Source organism: Trichosurus vulpecula, chromosome 8 (assembly GCF_011100635.1).
Source record: "Trichosurus vulpecula isolate mTriVul1 chromosome 8, mTriVul1.pri, whole genome shotgun sequence".
NCBI classification, from domain to species: domain Eukaryota; kingdom Metazoa; phylum Chordata; class Mammalia; order Diprotodontia; family Phalangeridae; genus Trichosurus; species Trichosurus vulpecula.
Window position 1 is genome coordinate 250,411,859 of NC_050580.1, and position 14,746 is coordinate 250,426,604.

Here is a 14,746-nt window from a genome sequence, read left to right on the forward strand (position 1 = left end):
TGACTTGACCAACATCACGCACAAAGCCGTTATGTGAATGAAGCACAAAGTAAGTGGCTAATAAATGTTTACTGACAAACCTCTTCCTAGATTCAAGTCCTATTCCCAAAATACTAAACACATCGCCTACCCACCTGACACACAACACACACACACAGGAAGGGAATAATCATTTGTAGAGCATCTACAACGTGCCAGGCACATGCTAAGTGCTTTACAAGTAATATTTCATTTGATCCTTAGAGAAAGGTGCTATTATTAGCCCCTTTTACAGTTGAAGAAACTGAGACACACAATGGTTATGTGATTTGCCCAGGGTCACAAGGCTAGTACGTGTCTGAAGACACATATGAACTCAGGTCTTCCTGACTCAAGGCGAGGTAGTCTATATGCACTGCACCACCTAGCTGCTTCCACACAGAGCAACGGCTTAATAACCATATTTTGAATGAATGAAAAAAAGTAACTGTGAGAGTACTTTTTCTACTCCAAAAAGTTATATCAGTTAAACCTGAGCTATCAGTGTGATTTTGAGCATGTCCCTTCCCAACCTCTCTGGGTCTCAGTTTCCCTATCTGTAAAATGAGGGTGGAGGGAGGGGAAGGTGGTACCTGAAATGACCTCTACTGTCCCTTGCAACTTCAAAAGGATAAGAAAAGTATGAGTTTCATCTGCTATTTTGAAAGGAAATGCACAACACCAGTGTGAAGTTCCCCAAATCAGAAGAATGAAGTTTTGCCTACAAACTATATTTTATTCCTGCCAAACAGGAGCAACTACAGTGGGCAAGGTGGAGGAGTTCTGCCACAACCTGAAATTTTTTTTTCTTTATAATTAGATCTTTCTCAAAGGTCCTAGAGCTCCCAACAAATATGTGAATTTCTGGTGAACAAACCTAACTTCCTACTCCTCAAAGAGGAACAAGCTAGACCAACTATTCAAGCTCAAGTCAACTAGAGCTCCAAATGAAAGTTTTATGTCTCATGAGCTTCTAAACAGGAAAATTATATCATGGCTGACAGTAAAGTAATTTAATTGCACTGTTGCTATGACAACATGCTGCTCTCTTTCTGTTTAATTTGCTTATTTGTCAGTAGCTTCCCAAAGGAATGAACAAGCTATTCTCCATGTTTTCTTTTGTTTTAAACAAACATTTTCAGAGGCCAGCAATAATAGTTTCTTTCTTTATATGATACTTCAAAAATAAGTTTAGAAAAATAAAGAGTAAGGGCCCGGGGTCTAATGACCTTGTATTTCACTGCTTTGCCTATATTTTGACAGCCTTCCTTTTAAGCTCCCCCCCCAATAATCCACCCCAAGTACATACCTACAAATCATGCATTTTATAGCAACAGTGTGCAGGGCTCTTGACCTCAAAGTTTGGTTTAAAACACATTTTCCAGAAACCACAGCTGAGGATTTTTCCATTATTCTATTCTAACTACATCACTAGCCAAATCTTTCCCCCTCCCTATTCTAGAGAAAAGGGGGAAAAAATTGAGTATGTAGTTAAGCAAACATTTTTTAATCTGCTGCCAATTAGGCTGTTCCACAAAATAAGTCAATAGTTATTCTGTGGTGACCTCCTTAAAACTTTTCTTTTTGGAATTAGTTATATTACAACCCCCCCACACCTTGTTTTTTATGCCTTGGTTTTTTTTTAAGAGATAAAGTGCTTTAGAAAAGCTTGTTTCTTGCCCACTTCTAAAAATTTTTCACAATAACTGGCAGACATATTAAAATGTTGAGCCTTCAACAGGTGTTCACTGTGGGTTTTAAAAAGGGGGGGGGTGATAGATATTTCAATAGCAAAGCTAAGAGAGTCAGAGTTTGAGGGGCCAGGGGCAACTCCATCTCCCCCCACCACCCCAGCTTCTGCGCGCGCACATACTGGGCTCCCTTCTACTGTACTTGTCAAAAACATTTGAAGGGGAACAGGGAAGGCAGCGATTGGCTGGGCTTAGAGTCAATCAGTCCTGTTGCTAGGAGACGGGGAAACTGCTCTTATTCCCCACACACAGGGCAGTTGCGAGCTCACATACCTTCACTGCTGGTCAGATGTCATAAACGTTTTATTGGCCTTAAGGGCTGCATGTCATAAAAATAAATACAGCCCCCAACTTATCATGCACCCGAGGAACCACGATAGAGAAGGGGGTACGAGGGCCTGAGTGGCTGGGTTACGTTTCAGGAGACTTACTCCCCTCTACCCCATGCCAAGGCTGGACAGTTAAAAAAAAAAAAAAGAAAGAGAAAGAAAAGAAAGCGAAAATCTTTGTTAAGCACATCTCCTTATCTCGGGGTCTGTCTCCTCCACTACTATGCCCCCCCCCCCGACCCCAGTGTGAATGACAGAGACCCTAGTCCTCTTCACACAATGCCAACTCTTGCCTGTTTCTGAAGGGGTCTCTTTCTTTTTCTTTTCTTTCTTTTTTTTCTTTCGGAAATCGAAGCAAAAGGAAAACATCCTGTACGTCGGGTCAGGAAACTCTGTAGACCAACCAACTTAGCTCCGCTGGGGTTCTCTTCCTCTGCCCACTTGGGCCAACCCAGCCGCATTCCGCACCCCAAAGCAAACATCCTTCCCCACCCCACCCGGATGCCCAGCTGCAGAGGGGTGAGGACCACCTTCATTAATGAAAACATATGAGTTGGTCCTTCACCCGTCTCAGGCCCATCCCGCTGGGCCCCAGCTTCACTTCCCCCCCCCCCCGACCTCCCCCCGATCTACCTCCCACTGTGGACGCCTGCAAAAGCTTGAAATAAACTTACCTGGCTTCAGCTGGGAGTAGGGTCAGGGTAGGGTGGGGAGAGGGAAAGGGGTGAAGGGTGGGATTAGATTCCACCGCTGCCCTTGGGCGTGAGGTTACAAACTTTCATCTGATGGAAGTGCACATCGCTTCCTCCCCTGGCTAACAATGTGCAGCAGGCAGTAGCGAGGGAGGAGGTGGTCGTGGGGAATAGAAGCGGAAAGAGGAGGAGGAGGAAGGGGAGAGAAGGGTAAGAGAGAGACATGGGACCTGCTGCAGTCGGCCTCCTTTCTTTCCTCTCCCCCGCCCCCTCCCCGGCCCGTCCGACCTCCCCACTCGAGATCAGCAGCGTTAGGGGGCCGGGGCTAGCAGAAGAGCGATAAATTGTTTCCACTGCAAACAAAAAAAGGCGACACATGACCAGGAAAGAGGAGGGGGGAAGAAAGGGGAGGGGAGGGGAGGGGAAAGCAGGAGGGGGGAGGGAGCCGGAGAGAGAGAAAACGTGGGCTGGGCCGCCGGCAGGCAGCCGCGACTAGAGCTGCAGTGAGACTAACTGGGGGAGAGGAGCCCAGGGCTCTCTGTTGGCGTCTGGGGCGGCAAGCTGGGAGGAGGCAGCGGCTGCCCTGAGGAAGAGGAAGCCTGTCACCCACCGGGCCCCCTTGCCCTCCTTCCCCGGCTACCTCGGCTCCAGGTCCTAGCCCAGCTCCACTCTGGGATCATGCGCTGGAGATTTCCCCAACCGGCTCCGGCTCCTCTCCTCCCGCACTTCTCCCTATGCCCCTTGGGCCGGCGGGGGTGGGGGCCGGGGAGGGGGGTGACGCGGCTCCCGAAGAGCCACAGCACACTTTCCCTTTCTGCTGCGGGGGTCGGGGCGGAGGGGGACTCGGAAAGGAAAGGAAAGAGAAACGAACCTATTCCGGCCGGCCAAGGGTCCTAAAAGCTCCCTTCTCCTCCCTAACCCCACCCCCAGGTGGGTGTATGCGTGCTAGGGGGCTTCCAAACCCCGCACAAGTTTGTCTCCTTAAAAGCTGACGAGGGGGTTGCCGAGAAGCCCAAAATCTGAAGCAGAGCAGTGCCCCCTGATTCGGGTGGCACCTCCATTCTCTGAAAGCCACCTCAGCTCCAACGTGTCACCCAGTCGGGTCTTACCCAATCCTTCTGCCATACATGGTACAAAGTAAAAATTTAAAAAGGAATTACGATGCGGTCGAGTCTTCAGCGCAGAAAAAAAAATATTGCACTCCTCCCAAACTCCAAATTCCTATCATAACTCCCAGAGCCTTTCCAATTTTTTCCCCTCCACCCCACCCCCCCCCCCGCCCCAGGAGAAAAGTCCAAGCTAAAATTACACTTTTCGGCCTCGCTTATCTAACAGATGAAAGATAGCCTTCTGCCCGAGACAGAATTAAAGAAAAAACAACGTCCGTTTTCAAGCAAAGCGCGGGTTTTAAAAGGCACTCCGAAGGGGAGCTGCCAATTGTTTGTTTGCCACACTCTGGCAGACTTCTAGGCCAGCCGCTAAAACAAACCTTATCTCCCAGCCCCTTCCAGGAGGTTCGCACAAACCCAATTACCAATTCATGGTTCCACCCACACAAATGAGCACCAGCCCCAGAGGAGAGAGCCTCGGCAGCCTACGGAGCATTGGCCACCCACCGCTCAAACAGTCTTCCCTAACCCCCCATCTTTTTTCAAAGGGTGATAGCGCTGGCCAACAGGACACCCTAGCGTTTTGTTTTGTTTTTTAAGCAAAGGGGAAAAAGAAACCTAGCCATTGCACTGACAGGCAATCGATTCAGAGTTCGTCCGAGTCTTTAATGAGTAAAAGGTTCTGTCCTCCCACCCCAGTGAACCCGCAGAAGCTTTGGAAGGACCAGACAGAACAGAAACAATACACAGCACTGGAACGCAGTCAGCTCCTAATAACCTCTTGTTGACCGGCTGGTGCATGGAAGGGCCATGACTAAAGGGGGTAAAGCAAAGGGGTGTGGTCCCAAGACCTGGGCTCCATCGCCCCTCTCTCTCCCTTGTGACCTAGGGCAAGTACACTTTCTCTTTCCAGGTCTCAGTTTCCTCACCTGTAAAATGGGAGACTGAACTAGACCATTTTTAAAGCTCCCAGTTCTCATGGGCCCTAAGAAAATGCTGAGCTCGTTTACCTGTGTGCTGTTTTGGAGCAAAATTTAGCCGAATTGCATGAAGTAGAGGGCTATGACCTTACTTGCTTTTAGATTTTTTTTTTCATTCCTGAAAAGAAGGAAACCAGCCTGGAAATTATTCAGTACAAGACCAGCTCCTCACTAGGGAAAACAGAATCCTCTACCATTCATCCATCTCACAAGATGGTAGGGTCCTTCAATGAGATGCCCTCACCCTCACAGCAAACCAAAGGAGAAGGGATGCCAAAAAAAAAAAAGACAATGCCCATCCAAAAAAAATCAGTTGTTTTTTGTTGTTTTTTTTTTTTTTCTGAGAAAAACAAAACAGCCCGGGGTGGGGGGAAGGGAGGAGATTTTGACACTAATCCCAACTGTAGTGTAAAGATCGTGGTATTCTCAGGACCTGGAGAACAATAGGACCAGCACAGAAAAAAAGAAAGAAACAAACAAACAAAGCCTATTTCCCTATCTTTACATTTCAAGTCTCTTAAGACAAGTTCCTTAAGTGCTGCTAACGTTACTGGTCAGGAGTAGAACGGCAGCCCTTTCCTTTCCATGCCCCTGACCCCGCCCGCCCCCCCCCCAAGCGATTGACTGGCTCACTCAAACCAGAGTTTCACATCCTTTTTTAATAATTCAAAAGATCATTGATTTCGTCAATGTGGGTATTCCCTCCACAGAGGCAGTTCATAAGCCCATGAAGGTCTTTATGAATTGATGTGTGTGGTTATTCTTTTCATGATAAGCCTCTCAGTAGCTGGTTAGGGTATAATCACCGGCCCAGTCTTCAGAACTGACCAACCTGGGAGGGCCTGGCAGAGCTTACGTTCCACTGGCATTCAATTAAATTCCATTCAACAAATATTAAGCACTTATTGTGTCTGAGAATTCTGAGTAAAAAAGAGAACTCCTTCACTCAAGGATCTTATGTTCTAAAGGAAAGTAGCCTTGGAGAACCCAGGATCACCTCCACACTATAGTGAGGCATCAGAGTAGGATGTGAATGGAAGTTCTCTCTAAATCTCCATAGAAATATAGCACACTAGTCTATTCTCACTTCCTTTATATTCCTTGGAATATAAGAGGTCTGGAGTAATGAATGTAGTAGAATAAACTTTGGGCAGACAGTCAAGAAAGACCTTGGTTTGAAACCATGCCGCCTATAACACTTACTAACTGTGAAGCCGTGGGAAAGTCAGTTTGCCTCTTTAAACCTCAGTTTTCTTAGCTATAAAGTGGGAATGAAAATACCAGCTGTAAGCTTTTTCTCAGCTCTTAGCACAGTGTCTGGCCCTTAGCAGGTGTTTTTTATATATGTTTACTAATTGATTGTGACCATAAAGCATTACAGAAATGCTAACTATTATATTTAAAAAAATTAGCTATTACAATTTTAAAATAGAGGATGTACAGGGAAACATAGGACCTGTGTTCAAATCCTGCCTAACAAGTGTGAACATGGGCAAGTCCATCACAACCTCTCTTTGATCATCTATCTGTAAAATGGGGCTAATAATACCTACCTCACTAATGAAATAACACACAAAATGTTTGAAAATCTTTAAGCACCTTATGTCAGCTATCTTATGCTGCTCTTTAAAATCCCACTTCCCCTTCCCCATTTATGGTCTAAACAAGTCAGAGTACCTTCACCTACAGTAAAAGCACAAGCTAATTTAGGGTCAGGACAATTCCAGCCCTAAAAAGAGCAGGTTAGAAATGCAAAGGGTGGAGTAAGGAGCTTTTTAAGAAATGAGAGCTTAGGAACTATATTAAGCACCTACTAGGTGTAACATACCCCGCAAAGTACTAAGGAGAATACAAAGAGTGAGACTTCCTTCTGCTGCCTTTCTGGTTGCTTCCATCTTCATACATTCTTGACCTGTCTTCCCTTTCTACTCTAACAGAAGAAATGGAAGTTAGACATTAAGATGAGTTTCCAGACTAAAATGAGAAAGGAAAATGATCTGGCCTGGGGAAAGAACCTTTCTGCATCAAGTGACTCCGATAAAGGTCTCCCAACCAAAGTATAGGAGGAACTGATTTAAATTTCTAAGAGCCACTCCCTAACTGATAAATGGCCAAAGGATAAGAGTTTTCAAAGGAAGAAACCCAAGCTATCAATAACCCTGTGGAAAAAATGCTCCAAATCACCAATAATTAGAGAAAAGCACATTTAAAGCAACTCTGAGGTTTCAACACACACACCCACTGTACCGGCGAAAAGGACAAAAAAGGAAAATGACAAATGTTGGAGAAGCTGAGGGAAAACAAGCACATTAAAGCACTGTTGGTGGACTTGGGAATAGGTCTAGTTGTTCTGGAAAGCAATATGAAATTGTGCCTAAAAGGTCCCTAAACAGTGCACACCCTTTAACCCTGGTATACCACTATTGGGCCAAAGCTCCCAAGAAAGAAGGAAAGGACCCATACATACATACATACAAAAAAAAAACTGTAGGGGCTATTTATTTGTGGTGGCAAAAAACTAGAAACCGTAGAGGAAAACATCACTTGAGGAATGTTTGAACGAATTATGGCTTAATAATGGCCACACAGCAAAGACAAGGACTTTGAAAGACTTAAGAACTCTGATGAGTACAGTGACCAACCACAATTCTAGAGGGCCAACATTGATTCAGTATGCCACCTCCTGACGGATGAGGGATTCAATATGCAGAATGAGAAATATATTTAGGCGTGATCAATGATGAATTTATTTTGCTTGACTATGTATATTTATTACAAGTGTTTGTATTTTTTTCTTTTTTCATTGAGGGAGGAAAGTTGGTAAGGAAAGAAAATAAATGCTCATTACTTGAAAAAAAAGAGTTGAAAAATAATTTCTTGGGTAAAGAGTTTATTAGACCCTGAAATAGGAGCCCCATGGAACGTCCTCTGACTCAATGAACAGATTCATTAAATACCTTATTTTCCTAAAGCACTCCTCTAACTCAGTAAACTCCATTGGCTCCCTATTACCTTGAGAATCAAGTTTAAACTCCTGTTTGGTATTTAAAGGACTTCACCACCTTGTTCCAACTGACCTTTCCAGTCTTACTGCACATTATTCTCCTTCGGGCCTTCTAACTTCTCTTTAAGCATAGCACTAGCAATCCCTCGTGCCTAGACTCAGCTCAGACACTCCCTTGTATTGGGAAAGAGCCTTTCCTGATTGTCCTGTTACCAGTGCCATCCTTCAGTGAAGCGCTTTCATATATGCTCATATATGGACATGTTACTACTCTTGATTTCTCCCTTTACCGCTGCTAGATGAGAACTTGTCACTTTTTTGTTTGTATCTCTAGCACCTAACAGGGGGCCTGGCACATAGGAGGCACTTAATAAATCCTTGTGGATAAACTAAAACCTATCAAGTATAAGACACATTGTGCTAGGCAGTAGGGCCACAATTGATAGGATATGGGATCTGGATTCCTCCATGAACTTTCCCATGAATAGAGGCAGCTAGGTGGGATAGTGAATAGAGCACGGGTCTTGGAGTCAGGAGGACTGGAGTTCAAATCTGGCCTCAGATATTTGACACTTACTAGCTATGTGACCTTGGGCCCAACTGCCTTGCCTTCCCCCCCAAAAAAAAGGAAAGAAAAGAAAGAAAAAAGAAAAAGAACTTTCCCACGAATTTCAGGAACCTAAACCCTGAACCTCCCCAGTCCCTGAATTTTCCCATACATTTCAGTCACAGGTGCCTCCACCCAAGGCATCTTGCCTACCCCAATCTACCCTGATTACTTAATTAGCTTACTTGATACTCCTGAATCGCATCCAAATCTTCCCACAATCTTTTCCCCTATAAAAATATCAGTCTTGTCCCTGTCAAATGTGAAGACTCACTAGGAGTCTGGCCCACTTGCATTGGCATCACAAATAAACTCACTTGGACTGGAAGGCTTGAGTAGTTGGATTCTTTCAAGGCAGACCCTTGCATTTCAGGGTTCCCAGCACCCCTAGACCACAATACAATGACAAACAACAGACAATCCCTGCCCACAAGAGGCTTTCTACGTACGTAGGTAAGGTAATTTAAGGAGGGAAAAGAGCCCTAAAAAACTGGAAGAGGTGGGGATGGAAATCAGGAAACACTTCAGATGAGGCAGCCCTTGAATGGACCTTCCCAGAGGATCAGGATTGTAACAGAAATGAGGAGAAAGCACATTCCAGGCACAGAAGATGGCCCCTTCTGGCCCTAATTCTGTGATACCTCTCATTTTCCATACCATAATTTTGCCCTGTGATATTTCAATTCTCCATTCCCTATTTTACTCACTCGCTCACCCTTTATCGAATGCCTCCTAGGTAATTCTCCAAGACTGTAAGTTGCAGAGAAGGTGCTGACTTGCTTTAGCAAAGAGAATTTCCTCATCTATTTCTCAATAATCAATAAAGGCACAGGGCCCATTCCGGGGCAGCGATGTGGCCCAGGAGGTAGAACACCAGGCCAGGAGTCAGCTACTCCAGAGTTCAAATCCAGCCTTAGACACTTACCCTAGCTGTGTGTGACCCTGGGTGAGTCACTTAAATTTTATATGCCTCCATTTCCTTAACTGTAAAAGGGGATGATAACACCCATCTCTCAGGGCTGTTGCAAGGATCAATTGAGATAAATGTGCAAAGCATTTAGCACAGTGTCTGATATACAGTAGACACTTGATAAATGCTTATTCCTTCTCCTTATTCCTATGCCTACGACTTACCAGACACTGTGGATATTCTGCTGGGGAAACCAAGATGAGTAACACCCATTTAACAAGGGTTTATTTATATCATACTAGAAGATTAAGATGTAAAAACAATGATGAAACAATCCCTCCTCTCAAAGAACTTACATTCTACTGGAAAAAAAACCCCAACGGTATGCACACAGATAAATAAGTAGAGAAGCTTGGGAGTGAAGCATGGAACATTACTATTGGAAGAACCATGAGAAGTCTCTTCCATGAGCAACAGGGAGCTATTGAGTGCTTTGGAGCAGCTGAGTGACCGCTCAGAGTTTTTTCATTAGGAAGATTAATCTTTTAATGGTTATGGGATGAACCGGAAGGCCTGAAGACTACCAGAGGCGGAGGGACCCATCTGGAGATAATGAGGGCTTGAACTACACGGCAGCATTTCAAGTGGTAAGAAGGAACCAATTTAGAGATGGCTGCAGAAAGTCCAGATTGATTACCGATGCCTGCTGGGGTTTGTAAACTGAAGCTTTCTTTGTTTCCTATAGTGTAGGAAGAGTAAAGGAAACTCAGTGTAAATGGATAGTTTGCAAAATTTAATCCTATTAGAGACCAGCTATAATACTATTCTAGACAATGACAGTTCTAGATAATGACTATCCTGGATATACTAGAGCAGGGGTGGGGGAGCCTGCGTTCTAGGTCCTTGGGTGTGGCCTTTTGAGTCCAAGTTTTACAGAACAAATCTTTTTATTAAGGGGTTTTGTTCTGAGAAGTTTGGATTCAAAGGGCCACACTTGAGGACCTAGAGGGCCACATCTAGAATAACTTATGAGTATGTTTTTTAGTTCCTCATTCTTTTCATTCTGGTGGATAACTGACATAAGCATGAGTGTAGGCAATGGGAGGTCCCTAGGAAATGACTAGTTGTATATGTTCCCTAGGTGGAAAGGAAGGCACATAAGAGTTATATATGAGAAAGCAGGATCATGACTGGTGGAGTGTGAGAAAGAGACAGTGCCTTTTCCTTCCTTAGGTAAAATGAAGTATCCAAAACTAAACTGTATCAAGAGGAAAAGCAGAAATACTGAGCTTACAATCTCTTTTGCTTTTTAAGCCATAAACAGATAAGAAGAATAGATTTTTGACTTCCCTCCACTGAACTCAACGATCCGGCGACACTGACCTACTTTTGTTCTGTTGTTGGTCAGCTGTTTCATTCGTGTCTGACTCTTCATGACCCCAGCTGGGGTTTTCTTGGCAAAGATATTGAAGCGGCTTGCCATTTCCTTCTCCATTTTACAGATGAGGAACTGAAGCAAACAGGGGTAAGTGACTTGCCCAGGGTCATAGCTAGTAAGTGTCTGAGGCCAGATTTGAACCCATGAAGATGAATCTTCCCGATGCCAAGCCCAGTGCTCTATCCACTGTGCCATCTAGCTGCCTACTGGCCTGCTTGCTATCCCTCAAACACAACATTCCATCTCCCAACTCTGTATCTTTTCACTAGTGGTATAACTTGTTTAGAAGGCTCTCTTTATTCACACCTGTCTCCTGGTTTCCTCAGCTTCCTTCAAGACTCAGTTCAAATCCCACTGTCGGCAGAAAGTCTTTCTATTCTGGTCATTTCCCTCCTCTCTCCTTCCCCTATGGGATTATCTCCAATTTATTATCCTTTTTTTTTTGTACTATGTGTGTGCATAGGTATATATTTATTGGCATGTTATCTCCTCCATTAAAAAGTGAGATCACCTTGTTTTTGTTATTCTTTGTATCCCTTGATCTTTAGCACCGTTCCTGGTGCTGAGTAACACAGTGAAACTTAATAAATATTTGTTGATTGACTGACTGAATCTGGACTCCAGATTCAGTCTTTCCATTCTGTCAATAAGTAATGGGCATTTACCATGGGCCCAGCACTGGAGGAAAGAATGAGACATACACAATGTGTCCTTCCCCTCAAGAAGGGGATTATGATTTAGCAGGGGAAACAAGATTAACACAAATGAAATGATCAGAAAACACTGTGAACCAATATTTAATCAGTTGTGCAAGTGATGTGACCCAGAGGCTACGTGTACTCCTAAGTTCAGGGACAGTAGAAAATCAAGGTGGATTCAGAGTAGTTAGAGATGGCTTCTCTGCCTAAATGGAAAAGAGAATGTCTTACTGAGGTTTCCAAAGTGGGAGCTGGAACAATGGCGAAGGGAGGGCAGCAGTAGTACTGATAGTAGCCTGGGGTGCAATCTGGGGGCAAGAGGAGTTGAATAAAAGTAAGGGGACAGATGGAAACATAAGGACAGAAGAGAAGAAAATTTTGAAAACCTGTTCATACATGTTTCATCTGTTGTATAAAAGAGTTAAAGTCGTAGTGATTACATAATTTTCCAAATAGACACACAAAATGCAAGTTATAACCTATCAGTGGTCAAGTCCACTGACAGGTCTTAATAAGCAAGTGTTGGCAGGCAAGCCTGTTCCGAATCGTCAGGAAGTCCAGCATGCACTGGCAGGAATATGTGCATATAATGACTTATTTGCAATATGATACAGGTTACATGATGCAATATTGTGCAATCAAAATTTCAATGTGTGTGTGTGGGGGAACAAATTTACAATAAATTATTAAATTTAAGATGTCACTTTAAAGGCATTTTATGTATTTTTGAAATGATGCAAATTTCGGGGGGGGGACCATTAAAGGGTTAAAGAAAGCAGATTTCCAGGGAGATGTTGAGTAATTTTTCTTTGAAAAGGGGGTGGTAGGCCAATAAGTTTGGGAACCTCTGAGTCTAGAGGTACTGGTGAATATTATACAGTAGAACTGTAAGCTCCCTGTGGGCAAGAACTGTTCTTACTTTTCCCTTTATTTCCCTCAGTACCTAGTCTATAGTAAGCACTTTATAAATGCTGGTTGAATTAAATGAATAAATGAGTTCTGACTACATTACAGTTCTATTCCATTTTAAAAATGGCAGACCTCCACTTGAATTTCCCCATCGTCCTAAGAGAAGCTTACCCTTTCATTTAAGCATTCCTCATATTCTCGTGTACTGTGCTCATGAAACAATTTGCGAAAATTCCACAGAATCAGTGCAGACAGCTTATGGGAAAATAAGTATCCTTGCAGAGCTTTTTACAAAAGGCTTAAAAATCTTATCAATCAGTGGGGACAAAATTATACCTTTCTCAAAGTGTTGCTGTTTTTGAGTAAACTGGAGAGCTGTTTAGTATAATAAACACTGTATTTCCCATTAGGGATTCTATTGTACTGATGTGAACAGGCTTACAGTATCTATAATATTACTACCAAACTTTCTATAAACTCCCATGTGGGTCCAAATATAAGGTGAACCCTTCTTGAATTAAATGATTTTGATTTTTTTTTTTTTTAAATTAAGCCTTCTATCTCCAGACTAGTCTATACATATCTGGCTTCCCTCACACCCAAACATAATGGCATTATTCTGTCAGGCTAAGGCTCTATGTGTATAAACTTTCCTCTGTCCCTGCCTCCCCTCCGGTTACACTAGACTTGCAAATCAGAAACAAGCAGGCCCTGCTAAAACAACAGCAGACATTTCTACAGCTCTTTCTGATAGCTCTTCCTATTTCCATAATGGTATATGGTTTACAAAAGCTTTCCATGCAACAACGACCCTGTGAGCTAAGCAGTATTTGATAATAATAATATTTAGATAGTGTCATCTATGTGCCAGGTACTAAACTAGGCTAATCTCTTTACAAATATTATCTCATCTGATCTTCACAACCACCCTGGAAAGTAGGTGCTGTTACTAAACCGATTTTACAATTGAGGAAACTGAGGCAAACAGCATTTAAGTGACTTGCTCAGGGTCACACAGCTACTAAGCGAGTGAACCCACATTTGAACTCGTCTTCCTGAACACAAGCCCAGCACTCTATATACACTGATCACCTAGCTTTCTAATATTAGGAAGTAGTACAAACTTTCCCCGTTTCCCATTTCTCAGGAAATGAAGTGACGGACTATATACACTGGACCATAACAGAACATGCAGGTTAATAAAAAAGCCCAATATGGCTGGAGGAGTAGGAAGGCTATGGCCAGACTGTAAAGGGCTTTAAATATCAAACATGGAAGCTTGTATGGTTATCTCAGAGGCAATGGGAGTCACTGAGGTTTCTCAGGCTGTGAAGTAACATGGTCAGACCTGTTTGAAGAATATCAATCTGGGAACTGGGTGGACAATGGATTGGGGAGGGGGTGACTACAACAGGGGAGAGGGGTACCGATTAGGAGGTTAATTCAGTAGTACAGGTGATAAGAGCATGAACCAGGAAACAGACATAAATCTGAGAGATTCTAAGGAGGAAAAACCTGATGAGACTTGTCAGGGAACTGGGTGACTAGAAGAATGGTGGTGCTTTTGAGACATATAGATCAATTAGGAAGAGGGGAGGGTTTGTGAGAAAGGTAGAAGTTCAGCTTGGGATATGAAAGTTTGAGATTGTGGTACAGCGGATAGCGTGCCTGGCCTGGAGCAGGAAGATCTTCCTGAGTTCAAAAGCTAGCCTTACTAGCTATGTGTCCCTGGGTGAGTCACTTAACCCAGCTTGCCTCAATTTCCTCATCTGTAAAATGACCTGGAGAAGGAAACAGCAAACTCCACCATCAAGAAAACCTCAAACAGGGTCATGAAGAATCAGACGCAACTAAGAAAACCAAACAACAACAACATAGGCCATTCAGGTGAATGCATCCAGCGGGCAATTGGAAATGCAGAGCTGGAGCTCTGAAGAGATGAGAGTTTCATATGACGATCTAAGAGTCATCTGCAAAGAGATGACCTCTGAACCCACGGAAGCTGATGAGATCACCAAGAGAAAGATGGAGACATCAGACAATCAGAGCTCTAGAACATGGAAGAGTACTTAGCAGCCATCCAGTCCATCCCCTGATTTACAGGTGAAGGAACTAAGACACAGGGAGGTGAAACTCCTTCCTTGCCCAGCAATCCACAGGTAGTTACAGATCCAGAATTGAAAATCAGCTTCTGGGATCCACATTCAGGGCTTGCTCCTCCATGCCAAGCAATGTGGAGAAGGAATGGAGAAGGGCCTGTAAACCTAAAGAAAGTTAGTTACTTGAAAACAAACAAATATC

General features: G+C 43.6%; 1 protein-coding gene across 5 annotated transcripts in view; it reads right to left on the bottom strand.

Moving 5' to 3' along the window:
- FOXN3 (forkhead box N3) overlaps nucleotides 1–14,746 on the bottom strand; it is a 498,668-nt gene that overhangs the window by 283,222 nt on the left and 200,700 nt on the right. Inside the window, exon 1 of one of the 5 annotated variants that reach the window (XM_036769522.1) lies at nucleotides 2,773–3,166. The exons of 2 other annotated variants lie outside the window; for them this stretch is intronic. The gene's annotated coding sequence lies outside the window, so the exon portion shown is untranslated. Of the gene's footprint in view, nucleotides 1–2,772; nucleotides 3,167–14,746 lie in introns of those variants that run through there. 2 more of the 5 variants (XM_036769521.1, XM_036769518.1) reach the window with 2 other exon arrangements.